This window comes from Neovison vison, chromosome 6 (assembly GCF_020171115.1).
Source record: "Neovison vison isolate M4711 chromosome 6, ASM_NN_V1, whole genome shotgun sequence".
In the NCBI taxonomy this organism is placed as follows: Eukaryota; Metazoa; Chordata; class Mammalia; order Carnivora; family Mustelidae; genus Neogale; species Neogale vison.
The window spans coordinates 74829726-74845185 of NC_058096.1; positions in this window are offsets into that span (position 1 = coordinate 74829726).

Consider the following 15460-nt stretch of genomic DNA (forward strand, 5'->3'; position numbering starts at 1 on the left):
CAGGAACAGCCAGATGGTAGGGATGCATAGACCCAGGTAAGTGGGAAGGGGCTCAGAGCTTCCATGATCTCTGGGCAGGCCATTGTCCCTGAATCTCCATGTGTACACCAACCCAGAAGCTCTCCAAACCTTAACTTTTTGGGGTTTTATGGAGGTTTCATTACATACGCATGACTGATTAAATCATTGGCCACTGGAGATTGATTCAACCTCCACCTCCTCTCCCCTCCAAGGAAGTGAGGGAGGTGGAACTGAAAGTTCCAACCCCCTAACCAAGGCCCTGGCAACCCACCCGGATTCTTAGGTGCATTCCAAAAGTCACCTCATTAGCCTAAACTAAGATTTGGTTGAAAGGGGCTTGTTTTGGCTATCAAGACATCTTTATCACTCTTACCATTTAGGAAATTCCAAGGGTTTAGAAGTTCTGTGCCAGGAATAAGAACAAAGGCCAAATATATATTTCTTATTATAGGTCAGAGAATCACAATATGGAACTCGATGTTTGTTAATACTACATAAGAAAAGTCTAGGAGAAAACAAGAGTGATCTTGGTGTGGCTTAACCAGGATTATGTATATTCACACTGTAGAAAATATTGATCATGCACTATGGTATGATTGTCTTTGTAAGGTGACTGGACAACTCCATACCCCTTTAAATTAGAAGTCTGAAGCATAACTTGATATGTACCTATGTTGAAAATGGCTTTGCTTTTAGATGATAGCATCATTAGTTTCTAGGCTTTCTTCTCAACATTTAGACTAGCATTTTTTCTGATTTATAAGAAATTTCACTTCATAGATGTCACCTGATGAGTGCTTGTTGTGATTCAGCAAAGTCTGAATTTAAAAATTAAGTTATGCTCCATCTGGGAATCTGGTACCCAAGCAAGTAGTCATTTTTAACTCAAGATCTTTCATGTCACATCCAACCCAAGCAAACACTAAACATCTTGTACAATATCAATGGTGTGAGAAAATGTGCAAGAATTTTAAATATGTGGGACACAGTACAATATTTTTTACTCTGTATGAAGTATTTGTAATTAACCTCATATTTTTATTTTTGAGCAATATTTTTATCTTTTTCTTTAGGTTTCAACAAGAGATGTAGGGTTCAAAAGAGCTCATCTTGGAGGTCCTGGACCTTTCACCTTAGAAAATAATTCTTCTTGTTCTCAATTGTGTTTTTTCCTGGCCTTAGAAGCTGTTAAATACCAAACCCACAGGTTATTCAGGAAAAATGCCCACCAAGGTATTCCACCAAAGAGGCAAAGGGAAGCCCCAAAGATCTTTAAATCAAGTAACCAAAAGTTGCAAATTTCTTCTCCTAAGCAAAATTAAGTTTCTTTAAATTAGTTGGGAAAATCATACTAAACAGCTTCTTTCTTTACCATATACAATTTAAACTGCTATTCACATTTGTCATCTAGGTACCTAGCTTAGTGCCTTGTACATGGAAGATGCTACATAAATATCTTTGGAAATAATAAAAGGCTAGTTTAGTAATGGATGAATGAATACCATATTCTGAATTTTAATCAATCACTACCAATTTATAGCAGAAATGTCCTGAGAAGTGTTGTTGTTAATATTATTTTAATAGTCGTCATCATAACATTTTTCCCTATTGATGCTGTCAAGAATGTGCAAATGTAAAATTAGGCTCTACATTGCTCTGTCGTGTAAGAGGACAGGAAACAGAGCAAATCAAGATGGAGAAAATTCTCTACTATCTTATTTTCTGGATTTAGAAAGGTTTTAAAACAAATTATTTTTTTCCTCCTGGTCCCTTTAAGAATCAATCTAAATATCAGTTTTCAAATGTGAAATGCCCTTCAACCATAAAAGGACAAAAAAGGAGGAAATGAAATGATACATTCAAAGACACAGTTTTAAAGAACTAGATTGCTACATCACCTCACAGCAGACAGTCTGGAAATGACAATTGCTAGGCTTTTTGATGGTATTAGCAAAGTAGTAAATATAATGTATATGTCATTTTTATTCCAGACAGGAATACTGGAGGTAGTTACCAGTGAATGACAGTAAATTGTACCAGATGCCAAGTAGATTTTAACAGCCTTTTAGCTGCAGTTCTCATATTCACATACTCATTAGTATTTTAATTTTTAGGTATATAACTCAAGGTCTCAATACAACCCCAAGTAAAAAAGAAAATTTCAAAGATGTTTTGAGACAAAAATCCATAGTTTGATCAAGAAATTATTCTGTCTCTACCCAAGAAAAATGGAAACAAATATCACACAAAGATTTAAATGTGCAAGTTCTTAGTAGCATATTCATAATTAATAACCAAAAAGTAGAAACATTCCAACTGCCCACAAACTAGTGAATGGGTAAACAAAATGTGGCCCCCCCAGACAATGAAATATTATTCAGCAAAAAAAGGTTACAAACTACTGATAGATGTTACAATATAGATGAACCTCAAAAACATTATGCTAGTTGAAAGAAGCCAGGTGCAAAAAACCCATTTTCTATTATTCCACTTGTTTGAAATACCCAGAAAATAAAAACATAAGAGAAAGTATATCAGTAATTACCTAGAACTTGAGGGTGGGAGCAAGGGTAGTCTTCAAAGGGGCCTGAGAGATTTATCTGGGGTAATAGGTTCTGAAATTGAATTTTGGTGATAGTTACCCATCTTTGTTAATTTACTTCATCATCAATTATTGGTTCACATGAACTCTTAGTAGTTTGGGCCTCAGGGTTGATGCTATAATGCATTGAGATTTGGGGGTATGTTGAGATGTGTCAATGTATTTTGCACTTCACCTCTCCAGAGACCTCATCATTTCTAAATGCTTATTGCACATTCCCATTTGGATAACACACTGGCAGTTTACATTCATGTACTGTATTTCATCAACCTAAATCACCATCATTTATAAAATAAACCATTATTTTACATACTATTAAGAAAAAAGTCACCAATTCAATTATGACATGGTACTCATTTTAAGAACCACAGCTAATTGAGACATATTAAAATTGGATTGGGGGGGCAGGCTGCAGGAAACACTGTGCTCTGAGTTCAATGAATTAATGTAAGGAGGTGAAGGATTTCCCTAGCTGGACTTGGAAAGGAAAGTATTTCAAACAGCTGGCAGAGCATGAACAGAGATGTGGATGTTTGAAAATGCTTGGTCTGTTTGGACAACTATGGCATCTGGAATGACCAAAGCCAATTTGAAACAACTCTATTATCAAAAATATCTGAACAGTTAAGCAGGATTTCAACAATTATTTATAATCTCCTACCTCTGAAATATACTTTGGCATCCACATTCAAACTCTCACTAAAGCACAGTCTCATTTCAAATGAAAATGTACCATTCACTTAAGTCTTGAAACTACTCTCTTTTAAAATCACTTAGTGAGCAGCTATACATTTTTAAGAATTCTATGACACGGGGGGAGCAGCAAGATGGCAGAGGAGTAGGAGACCTAAATATCATTGGGTCCCAAGAGTTCAACTAGATAGTTATCAAACCATTCTGAACAGCTACAAATTCGACAGGAGAGAGAAGAGAAGAAGAGCAGCAATTCTAGGACAGAAAAGCAACCACTTTCTGCAAGGTAGGACATGTGGAGACGTGAATCTGAGGCAACATTCATGAGACAGACCGTGGCGGAAGGGGCTGGCTCCCAGGAAGCAGTAGAGCAGTGGAGCACAAAATCGGAACTTTTAGAAGTCGGCTCCGCTGAGGGACCTCACTCCAGAGGCTAAGCTGGGGTGGTTGCCTGGTAGGGACAGTATGGTCTCAGGACCTGCAGGGTCACAAAAAGACCCAGGGTGTCTGAGTGCAGCAGAGCTGCCAGGTATTGAAGTGGAGAAGTCAGCTGTAGACACAGAGCCGAGGAGTGGGCTCTCAGCTCAGGATTACCTTAAACCGTGATCCCTGGCACAGGCCACTGTTCTTCCAGCAGGGACCCAATAAGCAGCATATCCAGGGAGACTCACTTCCCTCCTTTGGGAGGAGCAGCTTAGGAGCACACTACAGGAATCAGCTGGGTTTGGAGACTCCAAACGCGGCCATGCGCCAGAGGTAGAAATGCTTGGTCACAAGCTGGGTGATCGTAGAGTGTGGCTGGAGACCAGGGAGATGGAAGGCATTAATGGCTTTCCTCTGAGGGTGCATTGAGGAGTGTGGCCCTGAGCTCTTGGCTTCTACAAGGTGGGAGATTGGGAGGTCTCCATTTTCCTTCTCAACCTCCAAAGCTGTATAGAAAGTTTTCAGGGAACTAATGCGTCCAAGACCAAATCCCAGCAGATTGCTTAGTCTGGTCCTTGGCAAGGGTGGTACAATTCCGCCTCAGGAAAAAATATTTGAGAATCACTGCAACAGGCTCCTCTCCCAGAAAATCAGCAAGAACATCCAGCCAAGACCAAGTTTACTGATCAATGAGAACTACAGAACTCCAGAGGCAGGGAAAAGCAAAACAGAATTCATGGCTTTTTTCCCATGATCCATTAGTATTTCAAAGTTAAATTTTTTTAACTTTATTTTTTTCTTATTCTATATTTTAAAAATATTCTCTTTCCTATTTTAATGTTTTTAACTCTTTTATCTTTTTAATACCTTCTTAAAAATCTTCTTAAATTTTCATTCTTATAGTCATATTTATCCCTTCATTGTATTTAACCTTATTTTTTGCATATATACAGGGTTTTTTTTTCTTTAAAATTTTGGGATACAGGTTCTTCTAAAAAGTCAAAATATATCCCAAATCTAATGCATGGCTTTGATGTAGTCTCCAACATGATCATATTCTCTCCTCTTTTTTTTTTTTTTTTGTTTTTCCTTTTTCAACCAACTACATATTTTATCAATTCCTGTTTTAGAATCTTTTAAAATTTTCATTTATACAGTCATATTCCACCCCTTCTTCATATTTACCTTTATTTTGTATATATGTAAGGTTTTCTTTAAAAATTTGGGAGGTAGTTTCTCTAACAGACCAAAATACACCCAAAATCAAGTGTGTGGTTCTGTTCTATTCACCAGTCTAAAATATAGACACACACACACACACACACACACACACACAAATACAAACATATATATTTTTTCTCTTTTTTCCTCCCTATCTTCTCCCCCCTTTATGGGTCTCTTCTATTTAGATTAGTGCATATATTTTTGGGGTCGATGCTACTCTTTTAGTATTTTGTTTTCTCATTCATCTATTCTTATCTGGATAAAATGACAAGGTGGAAAAACTGATCACAAAAACAAAACAAAACAAACAAGAAAACAGGAAGCACTACCAATGGCGAGGGACCTAATCAATATGGACATCAGTAAGATGTCAGAACTAGAATTCAGAATGATGATTAAAAAGATACTAGCTGGGCGTGAAAAAAAGCATATAACATAATAGAGAATGCGTTTCTGGAGAAATAAAATCTAACGAAGTTGAAATCAAAAAAGCTATAAAAGAGGTGCACTAAAAAATGGAGGCTCTGACTGCTATGATAAATGAGGCAGAAGAGAGAATTAGTTATGTAGAAGACCAAATGATGGAGAATAAAGAAGCTGAGCAAGAGAGAGACTGAAAACTACTGGATCAGGACGGGAGAATTTGAGAGATAAGTGATACCACAAGATGAAACAATATTAGAATAACTGGGATCAAGACAAAGAAGAAAGAGGATGAGGGTCAGAAAGTGTACTGGTGCAAATTATAGCAGAGAACCTCCCTAATTTGGGAAAGGAAACAGGCAAATAGAGCTTCCCTATGACCCTGCAATTGCACTCCTGGGTATTTACCCCAAAGATACAGATGTCGTGAAAAGAAGGGCCATCTGTACCCCAATGTTTATAGCAGCAATGGCCACAGTCGCCAAACTATGGAAAGAACCAAGATGCCCTTCAACGGATGAATGGATAAGGAAGATGTGGTCCATATACACTATGGAGTATTATGCCTCCATCAGAAAGGATGAATACCCAACTTTTGTAGCAACATGGACGGGACTGGAAGAGATTATGCTGAGTGAAATAAGTCAAGCAGAGAGAGTCAATTATCATATGGTTTCACTTATTTGTGGAGCATAACAAATAGCATGGAGGACAAGGGGCGTTAGAGAGGAGTAGGGAATTTGGGTAAATTGGAAGGGGAGGTGAACCATGAGAGACTATGGACTCTGAAAAACAGTCTGAGGGGTTTGAAGTGGCGGGGGCTGGGAGGTTGGGGTACCAGGTGGTGGGTATTATAGAGGGCACGGCTTGCATGGAGCACTGGGTGTGGTGAAAATAATGAATACTGTTTTTCTGAAAATAAATAAACTGGAAAAAAAAAAAACCCAGGAGGCACAGAGAACTCACCTCAAAATCAGTAAAAATAGGTCCAGACCCCATCATCTAATAGCAAAACTTCCAAGTCCCAGTGACAAAACAAAAATACTGAAAGCAGCTCAGGATAAGAGATCTGTAACATACAACAGTAGAAACATTTGACTGGAGGCAGACCTATCCACAGAGACCTGGCAGGCCAGAAAGGACTGGCATGCTATATTCAGGGCACAAAATGAGAAAAATATGCAGCCAAGAATACTATATCCATCTAGGCTGTCATTGAAAATAGAAGGAGAATGAAAAGCTTCCAGGACAAACAAAACTAAAAGAATTTGCAAACACTAAACCAGCCCTACAGGAAACATTGAAAGGGGTCCTCTAAGCAAAGGAGAGCCTAAAAGTAACAGACCAGAAAGGAACAGAGACAATATACAGTAACAGACACTTTACAGGCAATACAATGGCACTAAATTCATATCTCTCAATAGTTACCCTGAATGTAAATGGGCTAAATGCCCCAATCAAAAGACAGAAGGAATCAGAATGGATAAAAAAACAAGACCCATCGATATGCTGTCTACAAGAAACTCATTTTAGACCGAAAGACACCTCCAGATTTAAAGTGAGGAGGTGGAAAACCATTTACCATGCTAATGGACATCAAAAGAAAGCTGGGGTGGCAATCCTTATATTGGGAAAATTAGATTTTAAACCAAAGACCATAATAAGAGAAGAGGAAGGACCTATATCGTACTTAAAGGGCCTATCCAGCGAAAAGATCTAGCAATTTTAAATGTCTATGCCCCTCACATGGGAGCAGCCAATTATAGAAGCCAATTAATAACAAACTCAAAGAAATACATCAACAATAATACAGTAATAGTAGGGAACTCTAACACTCCCCTCACTGAAATGGACAGGTCATCTAAGCAAAATATCAACAAGGAAATAAAGTGTCTTAAATGACACACTGGACCCGATGGACTTCACAGGTATATTCAGAACATTCCATCCCAAAGCAACAGAATACACATTCTTCTCCAGTGCACATGGAACACTCTCCAGAATAGATCACATCCTGGGTCCCAAATCAGGTACCAACTGGTACCAAAAGATTGGGATCATTCCCTGCAAATTTTTGGAGCACAGTGCTTTGAAACTAGAAGTCAATCACAAGAGGAAAGTTGGAAAGAACTCAAATGCAGGGTGGCTAAAGAGCATCCTACTAAAGAATGAATGGGTCAACCAGGAAATTAAGGAAGAATTTTACAAAAATTCATGGAAACAAATGAAAATGGAAGCACAACTGTTGTTGGAACACAGCAAAGATGGTCCTCAGAGGAAAGTATATAGCAATATACTTTCAATATATATACTAGCTATACAAGCCTGTCTCAAGAAACAAGAGCGGTCTCAAATACACAACCTAACTGTACACCTAAAGGAGCTGGAGAAAGAACAGCAAAGAGAGCCTAAACCCAGTGGGAGAAGAGAAGTAAAAAAGATCAGAGCAGAAATCAATGAAATAGAAACCAAAAGGACAGCAGAACACATCATTGGAACTAGGAGCTGGTTCTTTGGAAGAATTAGTAATATTGATAAACCCCTGGCCAGACTTACCAAAAAGAAAAGAGAAAGGACCCAAATTAATAAAACTATGAATGAAAGAGGAGAGATCACAACCAACACCAAAGAAATACAAACAACTATAAGCACATATTATGAGCAACTATACACCCAGCAAATCCGACAATCTGGAAGAAAATGGATGCATTCCTAGAGGCATATAAACTACCACAACTGAACCAGGAAGAAATAGAAAACCTGAACAGACCCATAAACAGCAAGGAAACAGAAGCAGTTATCAAAAATCTCCCAACAAACAAGAGCCCAGGGCCAGACAGCTTCCCAGGGGAATGCTACCAAACATTTAAAGAAGAATTAATACCTATTCTCCTGAAAGTGTTCCAAAAAATAGAAATGGAAGGAAAACGTCCAAACTCATTTTATGAGGCCAGTGTTACCTTCATCCCAGAACCAGACAAAGACCCTATCAAAAAGGAGAATTACAGACCAATACTCCTGATGAACATGGATGCAAAAATTCTCACTAAAATACTAGCCAGTAGGATCCAACAGTACATTAAAAGGATTATTCACCACGACCACGTGGGATTTATTCCAGGGCTGCAGGGTTGGTTCAACAACCACAAATCAATCAATGTGTTACAATACATTAATAAAAGAAAGAACAAGAACCATCTGATATTCTCAATAGATGCTGGAAAAGCATTTGACAAAGTACAGCATCCTTTCTTGATCAAAACTCTTCACAGTGTAGGGATAGAGGGTACATACCTCAACATCATCAAAGCCATCTGTGAAAAACCTACCGCAAATATCACAGGGAAACCAATGGGGGAAAACTGAGAGCTTTCCCCTAAGGTCAGGAACACAGCAGGGCTGTCCACTATCACCACTGCTATTCATCACAGTCTAGAATTCTAGCCTCAGCAATCAGACAACAAAAAGAAATAAAAGGCATCCGAACTGGCAAAGAAGAAGTCAAACTCTCATTCTTTGCAGATGATATGATACTTTATGTGGAAAACCCAAAGGACTCCACTCCAAAAGTGCTAGAACTTGTACAGGAATTCAATAAAGTGTCAGGATACAAAATCAATGCAGAAAAACCAGTTGCATTTCTTTCTATACACCAACAGCAAGACAGAAGAAAGAGAAATTAAGGAGTCAGTCCCATTTACAATTGCACCCAAAACCATAAGATACTTAGGAATAAACCTAACCAAAGAGGCAAAGAATCCGTACTCAGAAAACTATAAAGTACTCAAGAAAGAAATTGAGGAAGACACAAAGAAATGGAAAAACGTTCCATGCTCATGGATTGGAAGAACAAATATTGTGAAAATGTCTATGCTACCTAAAGCAATCTACACATTTAATGCAATCCCTATCAAAACCCCATCCCTTTTTTTCAAAGAAATGGAACAGATAATCCTAAAATTTATATGGAGCCAGAAGAGACCCCAAATTCCTTCAACAAAGGAATGTTGAAAAAGAAAACCAAAGTTGGCAGCATCACAATTCCAGACTTCAAGCTCTGTTACAAAACTGTCATCATCAAGACAGTATGGTACTGGATCAAATACAGACACATAGATCAATGGAACAGAATAGAGAGCCTGGAAATAGATGCTCAACTCTATGGTCAACTAATCTTCGACAAAGCAGGAAAGAACATCCAGTGGAAAAAAGACAGTCTCTTCAACAAATGGTTTGGGAAAACTGTACAGCCACATGAGGAAGAATGAAGCTGGACCATTTCCTTACACCACACATGAAAACAGACTCAAAATGGATGAAGGACCTCAATGTGAGAAAGGAATCCATCAAAATCCTTGGGGAGAACACAGGCAGCAACCTCTTCGACCTCAGCCGCAGCAACTTCTTCCTGGAAATATCACCAAAAGCAAGGGAAGCAGGGGCAAAAATGAACTCTTGGGTCTTTGTTAAGATCAAAAGCTTTTGCACAGCAAAGGAATCAGTCAACAAAACCAAAAGACAACTGACAGAATGGGAGAAGATATTTGCAAATGACGTATCAGTTAAAGAACTAGTATCCAAAATCTATAAAGAACTTATCAAACTCAACACCCAACTAACCAATAACCTGACCAAGAAATGAGCAGACAACATGAACAGATATTTCTGCAAAGAAGACATCCAGATGGCCAACAGACATATGAAAATGTACTCTACATCACTTGGTATCAGGGAAATACAAATCAAAACCACAATGAGATTCCACCTCACACCAGTCAGAATGGCTAAAATTAACCAGTCAGGAAATGACAGATGCTGGCGAGGATGCAGAGAAAGGTGAACCCTCCTACACTGTTGTTGGGAATGCAAGCTGGTGCAGCCACTCTGGAAAAATGTATGGAGGTCCCTCAGAAAGTTGAAAAGAGAGTTACCCTACAACCCAGCAATTGCACTACTGGATATTTACCCTAAAGATACAATTGTAGTGATCCGAAGAGGCACATGCACCCTAATGTTTATAGGAGCAATGTCCACAACAGCCATACTATGGAAAGAGCCTAGATGTCTATCAACAGATGAATGGATAAAGAATATGTTGTATATTTATAAGTCAATCAGAGAAAGACAATTATCATATGATCTTTCTCATATGACGAATTTGAGTGGCCAGTGGGAGGTAGGAGGGAAAAAATAAAACAAGATGGCATAGGGAGGGAGACAAATCATAAGAGACTCTTAACCTCATGAAACAAACTGAGGGTTGCTGGGGGGTGGGGGAGTAGAGATAGGGTGGCTTGGTGATGGACATTAGGGAGGTTATGTGCTATGGTGAATGCTGTGAAATGTGTTAGCCTGATGATTCACAGACTTGTACCTCTGGGGCAAATAATACACTTTATGCTAATAAATGAGTAATTATGAGTACTATAAAAAAAAACGTAAATTTATGATCTTATACTTCTGAGTGTCAAGTCCACAATTACTCCTTCTGGGCTAAAAACCAAAGTGTTAACAAGGCTCTCTTCCTTTTGGAGGATCTAGGTGAGAATCTAGTTCCCTCTTTTTTCTAGCTTCTAGTGACCACTTGTGTTTCTTGACTTGTGACTCCTTCTTCCATCTTCAAGACTCTTTGACTCTCAAATCTTTGCTTCTACATACAGATGGCCAACAGACACAGGAAAACATGATCAATATCACTCACCATCAGGAAAATACAAATCAAAACTATACTCACCTCACACCAGTCAGAATGACTAAATTTAACAACACAGGAAACAACCGGTGTTGGTGAGGATGGGGAGAAAGAGAACCCTCTTTCACTGTTGGTGGAATGCAAACTGGTACATCCACTCTGGAAAACTGTATTTAGGTTCCTCAAGAAGTTAAAAGTAGAACTACGCTGTGATGGAGTAATTTCACTACTAGGTATTCAGTCAAAGGATACAAAAATACTGATTTGAAGGCATACATGCACCCCGATGTTTATAGCAGCAAAATCAACAATAGCAAAATTATGGAAAGAGCCCAAATGTCCATCAACTGATGAATGAATAAAGATGTGGTATATATATATATGCAATGGAATATTGCTCAGCCATATAAAACAATGAAATCTTGCCATTTGCAATGACATGAATGGAGGTAGAGAGCATTATGCTAAGTGAAATAAGTCAGAGAAAGACAAATACCACTTGATTTCACTCATATGTGGAACTTAAGAAACAAAATAAACAATCATAGGGGAAAGAAAGAGAGAGGCAAATCAAGAGGCAAATCTCTAGAGAACAAACTTATGGTTACCAAAAGGGAGGTAGGTGGAAGGATGGGTTAAATAGGTGATGGAGATTAAGGAGTGCACCTGGGATGAGCACCAGGAATTGTATGGATCTGTTGAATCACTAAACTGTATACCTGAGACTAATATTATACTGTATGTTAACTAACTAGAATTTAAATAAAAAGTTAAGAGGAAAAACCCTCGAAAAAAAAGAGAATTCTATAACTCATAAATTAGCAAATTACGTTAGCTCTTTAAAATTCTAAATAGTTTTCTTTTAAAAATGTATGTTAAGGATGGGGAAAAAAGTAAATAAATAAGGAAGAATTTCTGGTGCTCATACAGATTTTAACTAATAGTATTAAGCAAGCCAAAGTCAAGAATGTTCTACAGTCTATGGGAAAATGTCAAGGACAACGGAAAAATATTTACTTGAATCATAAATTGACAAGAATTGCAAGAAATAGGTCCATCCTCCTCACCTCAATTTTGGGAGATAGTATCATAACTAAACAATAGAAAGGAAGTATATATAAGTACACAGATCCTAGTTGTTCCTGTCCCTGCTCATCTTCACTTAGAAAGGGTAGAAGGAATTGAGCCCAAGAAAAATAAGGAATAGTAAGAAGTATCCAGTCTACTTACTATGGTCACAGCCTCTAGGCTCAGCTGGACTATGCAAAGAACTCAATTTCCTTGAGGGACTGGAAGCACTTGTAGATGTTAAGAAGGAATGAAGTATGAAAAATTAAATCAAAATATTTCCATTCAAGTAAAGCCTCCCACTCAGTATCTGCTGCCTTCTTTGCAGGCAACTTGTCACATCTCAACTTCCATTCTTTAAGCAATTCTTAAGGATTTCTTTTACACTGGGTAAAGTTATTCCATTTCATCTCACAAAACTGAAGCCATCTACAAGGCTGCCAACTTCTCTCACTTTTCTGCACAGTTCCAAAGAATAATCTATTGGAGCAAGGATAGTTTTCATGCTAGCATGTAAGTACCTCATTGTTGCTGATACTGTCTGGTTAATTAATGCTTTAATAGGGTCTTATTATGCCAATGGTGCCATCAAAAAGTCATGATTAATGTCTAATCTAAACATCCTACACATACAACTTTTTTTCCTGATTTGTCTTTCCATCTGTGTCTACAATCTTACTAAAGTTCAAGGAAGCCTTAGCTATATTTGGAAACAAGCTAATCCTATCAGTAGGCCAGGGTTCTCAATAGGAGAAACTTATACCTGAGGAGACATTAGGCCATGTCTAAAGACATTTTTGGTTTCACAACTCAGAGGGAGTAAGGGAAATTACTGCTGGCATCTAAATGGTACTATCAGGAAACAGTACTAAACATCCGACAATGCACATAACAGCCTGCACAACAGAGAATTATCCAGTCCAAAATGTCAAAAGTGATAAGACTGAGAAAACCTGCAGTAGTCTAACAAAATATTCTAATTCCAAGACTATAAAGTCATTTCGATTTAACATGTATTCTTGGTGTATAGAATTACAGTACCTGCCTTCAAAGACTAAACAATAAATGAGCCAGAATATAAGCCTGTTCTGCATATCTGTCATGCATACATTTATACCACAGAGATCACCAGCCATCAGATAAAATAATGCACGTTAAAAACATTGTTGACTTTTTAAATATTATTCCCAAAATACATGTAAGCTATTAATATGAATAAATAATTAACAAATCATTTAGTAAGATAAGAAAAAGGAGTTACTAATGATTTCTATGCATAATTTTCATTTATGACTCTGTCTCCAGATTATTTGTTGGCCTCATTTAAACTTTACCTGCATTTAACATGAAATCCCCTCACCATAACCAGGAAGAATATATATGGAGTCCCTCTTTCATATCAGGTGGTCTGTGCCACACAGCTGACCCTACATAGCTGGAGTGTATATTCTGGATCTGCCTAATGTACATCATGATGCACCCACACTGTTGTACTGATTCATGTAAACATTTTGTTTGTTGGGTAATATACTAAGTAGAAACATGAGCAGATACATGGTTTAAAAAACATGTATAACTGAGAGAGTGAAAAGGGAAGAAAACCAGGAACAAACAGAGAGAAAGAGGTTTTTGTTTCTTCTTCTTCTTTTTTTTTTTTTTTCATCATTAAGGCTTATGCCAGAGATGTTGGGGATAAATTACTTCAGCTGTGTCCTCGCTCTGCCTCTGAAGCCCTGCCATTGTCCACAATTTGTGACCTGGTCCTGTATATCTCTTGATCAACTTGTCTATCAGTTAAAATTTGCCATCAAACAAAACTTTTACCAAATGCTACCCTTATGCCCATTGGACTTAAACCAGCTACTCTTCCCCACATTTTATACTCTGAATTAAATTGTGTGTGAAAATTACCTTTTATTGACGTTAGTGAGAGCCTTATACAAAGAACTGAGGGCAGATTTCAACTGCCCACTGCCAAAATAGCCCTCTGTCCCATCTGTTGGATGCACATATCATTAAGACTTTTATTATCCTCAGAAATAGAGAACTCATTTTACAGTTAGCTAAAAATCTATGAAAGTCCTTGAAAAGCAGCTCTTACTGGTCCTGGTAACCACTGCAACTCAGCAAATGCTGCTAAAGAACAAGACTAGCAATAGATATCAAAAGTATAAAATGCTTCTAAATGATAGCACCAAAATGTAATTCCATGTCTATAAATTCACACTCTACATTAAACCCTTCAAGGAAAATCTATCTACTGTGCCTCCAAAAGCAGAGAATTTTTAAAATTAAAGTTTTAAAGGAATAAAAGTTCCTCAGAGGGACGCCTGGGTGGCGCAGTTGGTTAAACGACTGCCTCCGGCTCAGGGCGTGATCCTGGAGTCCCGGGATCGAGTCCCACATCAGGCTCCCAGCTCCATGGGGAGTCTGCTTCTCCCTCTGACCTTCTCCTCGCTCATGCTCTCTCTCACTGTCTCTCTCTCTCAAATAAATAAAATAAAATCTTAAAAAAAAAAAAAAGTTCCTCAGAAACATTGGAAAGATATAATGTCTTACAGAAACCACTATGAAGTAAAGACATGGCATAAGACATGGCATCAAAAGAAATCAAGAACTTTCTTGGAAATGAAAAGGTTGTAAAGGGCTTAACCATTAGGGGCCCAGGGAGAAGTAATGACCTTTTACCAGAAGAAGAGAATAAAATCATGGAAGCCTAATATGGCTTTTTACAGTTCTGCTTACAATTATGCACTAGACAATTTACCCCTTGTGGATGAGTTCCTAAAGCCCGCTGAGATGTTGCTCTCAGAGAACGAATACATGCTGGTTTTTCTTCTGCTGTGGTTCATTTTTATTAAAACAAAAAACTCACAACAACTAAAAAAAAAATTCACTTTTGCTGAATTTTACTCTTTCCAAGAAGACTGACAGCATGGATGAACATTTGTCCAATATTTGTAGTAAGTCCAACAATAAAAGACAATGACTTATACATTCATGCCCAGTCAATGTCCTATGGGCTGGAATTCATAAAACAAAGGCAGCAGATGGCATACCTAAATTTAATTTGCTATTTGATTTATCCTTGTGTTACCATTCTGAAATGCAGACACTGAGTGTTTTCTAACACTGTTAGAAAACATAAGACCATGGTTTGAGAAAGTTTATCATATAATCTGATGCTGGATCATCAATCCTCAAAAATGAAAACTATATCCTATCCACAGAGGCACTCTCCTCAGATTACGGGGAACCTGTCAACAACCAATATTCCATGTGTCAGGGATGCCATTTCATGTAGTTTGGAACCA